Genomic DNA, 3,298 nt, shown 5'->3' with positions numbered 1-3,298 from the left:
GTTGCCTTGCCTAGGGCAGCAGCAAAGGTAAATACACCGCTGGGTGCATCCCTAACCCAGAGGTCTCTATGAACCAATTCAAACCGCGATCGGCCAATTTACCCATACACCATATTGTATTCTTGCTCCTACTGGGCCATCTATCCATCTACTCAATCCTCTTCACCCCCTACCCATCCTCGTCTTGTCCTCCCTTAAAGGAAAACTCCACTTGTGTTAAACAAATCTATATACTGTAGAAAATTGCTACACAAGCCATTCTGTAATTGAAAGATATTAAAAATTACCTTTTGAATTCAATCCAATACCGATTAAAAAATGAAACGCAATATGGCAACCTTGAGGCGTGCACACAGTTGGTGTACAGAATGCTCCCAGAAATGTCCCTTCCTGCTCCTGTGATTGGCTCACAGATTGTCCCAGAAGTCTGCATTAAAATGCAAGTAAATATTTAGGCATCCCCGGCAATATAAATACATTTTTTGGTGAGATACTCCCCAAGGGTAAACTTCTTCTAGGAGATACAGAAAATGCAACTTTCCTCATTAGAACACAGAGTGCACCGGGTGGTTATAGTGAATCAGATTCTCCCATTTAGGAATCAGTCTGGAAAGGACATGGAGGGGAATTTATCAAAACTGGAGCAGACGAAATCTGGAGCAGCTGAGCGCGGCAACCAATCAGCTTCTCTCTTTCATTTACAAATCTTAATTGAACAAACTGAATAGAGAAGCTGATTGGTTGCCTGCTCAGCTGCTCCAGATTCTGTCTGCTCCAGTTTTTATAAATTCCCCCCATGGTGTTACAAACAATATCAAAAATATAATTTTTGTTGAGATACTCCCTAAGGGTAAACTACTACTAGAGATACAGACAATGCAACTTCCCTCATTAGAACACAGAGTGCACCGGGTGGTTATAATGAATCAGATCCCCCCATTCGGGGATCAGTCTGGAAAGGACATTTAAAACCGCTTCAGAACAGAAAAAAGTTAAAATCTGCAACAAAGTTTGTTCAAATCCTTGATCACCCGGGGGGTGGGGGTTGCTTATTCTTATCAAACATGGAGGCACGCTTTAAGCTATTCTATAACTATTATGGAAGACCGCTCAATTAGCCAATCCACTAAACAACGGCGTTGGAAGAATCAACCCTGATGGCTATTGTATTCTGATAGTCAGCTGACAATTTTCCACTCGGCTCCTTTCGTTTTTTTACATTTATGTTTGTCAGGCCGGGTGGTGCCAACTGGGCCACTCAGGGTTAGAATTGGAGCTGATTTCACAGGAATCGTCCAAAATTCAAACAGTGCATGTCCAGTATTATCTCTGTGCTGCCTCATCCCGGTCTACTTCTTGTCCCGGTGTCTTCTTTTTTTGTTACATGTAGACAACGCCTGTAATCCCATCTGCAAACAGGAAATCCTATGTCCTGAGATAATGAGCAGGATGAGCCAATTACACTGCCCACTTTCTGGCTGTCGCAGCAATCTCTATCAAATGGTCAAAGACGCAGAATCTGCCAGAACATGCTGGGACTTTTAGTAGTTTAAAATGTCCACAGTCCCGGAGGGGCAATTCATTTAAAGAGGAGAAGGAAAATGAGCAGCAATGGGGAGCTGCTGACTCTTAAAGTCCAGGAAAATAAAAAGTTAACCCTTGCAGTGGGCTTACCCTCACACTGCAAAGGGTTAACTTTTCTCTAGGGGCTCAAATAAAGTAGATCCTTGATCCTGCCAGATCCTGATAGACCGGTCCCTTCAGCCTCTTCTACCCCCCCGGGCTCCGGCGGTCTAAGTACCCATGATTCCATCACATCTAATACAGGTCTATTAGATGTGAAGACGCTGAGGGACATACCACAGCTGGAGTAAAGGGGTGAGTGGTCACTGTTGCAGGATAAAGGAACGAGTGGTTATATCTGGGGATGCCCAGATACTACTATCGGTATCGGTGCTGAGTATTTGGGCAAGTACTTGTACTTGCCCAAATGCTCCGATGCCTGGCCCGATACGTCCGGTATCAGGAAGCTAGCCAGCGCATCATTACACACTGCCCAGCTTCCTGATAGGCCGGGAAACCGACTCCATGCCAATCAGGAAGCCAGGCAGCGTCTAATGACGCGCCGGCCGGTTTGTGTGTTTTTTTGAGCCAAAAATAATATAAAACAGTGTCTTATTTTCGGGGAAACACGGTACTGCGAGATTTGTTTCTTCAAAATTTCCAAAGAACCTGAATCACTGCCAATGGTTATATCAGAGAGTACGGCCTCTTTCACACGGATCCCCCCCTGATCAAAGCGGTACGGATCGGGATATCACCGCCGCGACAGCCATGTCCATCCAGTTCTGTGATGGAGGAAAAAAAACCTGAAATGACCGGACCCCATGTCGGTCTATGGGGAATCGAATGTAAACAGACATTTGTGTCCATTCGCATCAGATTACCCCCAACCCACCGCAATCAGAAACGCTACACTCTTCAGTTAAGTTTTTCCGGACCTGGCCGGAGTCAGGGGGGGTAACAGGGTGTAAACTGGCGCCTGTCTTTTTAGACCCGGCTGCCCATATACTGACACTGGGCACCCCATCGTGTCCACCTTAAAAACTGACAGGCGGACCCGCTATGTGAAAGGGGCCCCAAAAGTATCATGGCAAGCTCCGATAGAGCAAATTTATATACATAGCGTAACTGACGAATAGAAGGATTGTCCTGATCCATTAGATGCAATATCAATTTGTAGCGCTTCGATCCAAAATTGGATACAAATGTAATTACATAAATGTTATTAAAGTAGAACTATGGGGTCAGTGTTTTTCCCCATAGTTCTCCCCAGGGTCACGGGAGGACACAAACTAGCGTCCTCCCGTCACCCAAAGCTCAGTATACCGCGAGCTACAGCTCCCTATATACTGAGACCGCCGCAGACGGGACGGATGCGGACATTACTGTCGAGATCCACCCAGCTGCGTGATTGACAGCTGGCTCTGCCTATCTAGAGAAGAGCCAGCTGTACCGGCCCCCTCCCCCGTCCGTTCCGCCAGTCAGCACTGGCGGATCGGGCAGGGGAGGGGGGAATCCCTACAGGGAGCCGTGAGCGAAAGTCACCACTCTCTGCAGGGACATGATCGAGAAGTGAGCGAGCGATGGTATGTGTTCGCTCACTTCCCGATCTATTGAGCCGACCTGTGACAGTTTCATTGTCACACGTCGGCTCGAACTACGAGGAGGAGAGGAAAATCACTCACCTCATAGTTCTCCTTTAATATTCTATTTGAAGGAAAAGTATTCTTCATTT

At 46.5% G+C, this 3,298-nt stretch overlaps 1 protein-coding gene across 1 annotated transcript in view; it reads right to left on the bottom strand.

Moving 5' to 3' along the window:
* TSPAN13 (tetraspanin 13) overlaps positions 1-3,298 on the bottom strand; it is a 52,752-nt gene that overhangs the window by 33,714 nt on the left and 15,740 nt on the right. The gene's annotated exons all lie outside the window — the stretch shown is intronic.

The sequence above is a fragment of the Nanorana parkeri genome, unplaced genomic scaffold (genome assembly GCF_000935625.1).
Source record: "Nanorana parkeri isolate BGI_ZX_2015 unplaced genomic scaffold, ASM93562v1 scaffold1267, whole genome shotgun sequence".
Taxonomy (NCBI): Eukaryota; Metazoa; Chordata; class Amphibia; order Anura; family Dicroglossidae; genus Nanorana; species Nanorana parkeri.
Note: the sequence above shows the minus strand (reverse complement) of the source record. Positions and strands in the feature narration are given on the sequence as shown.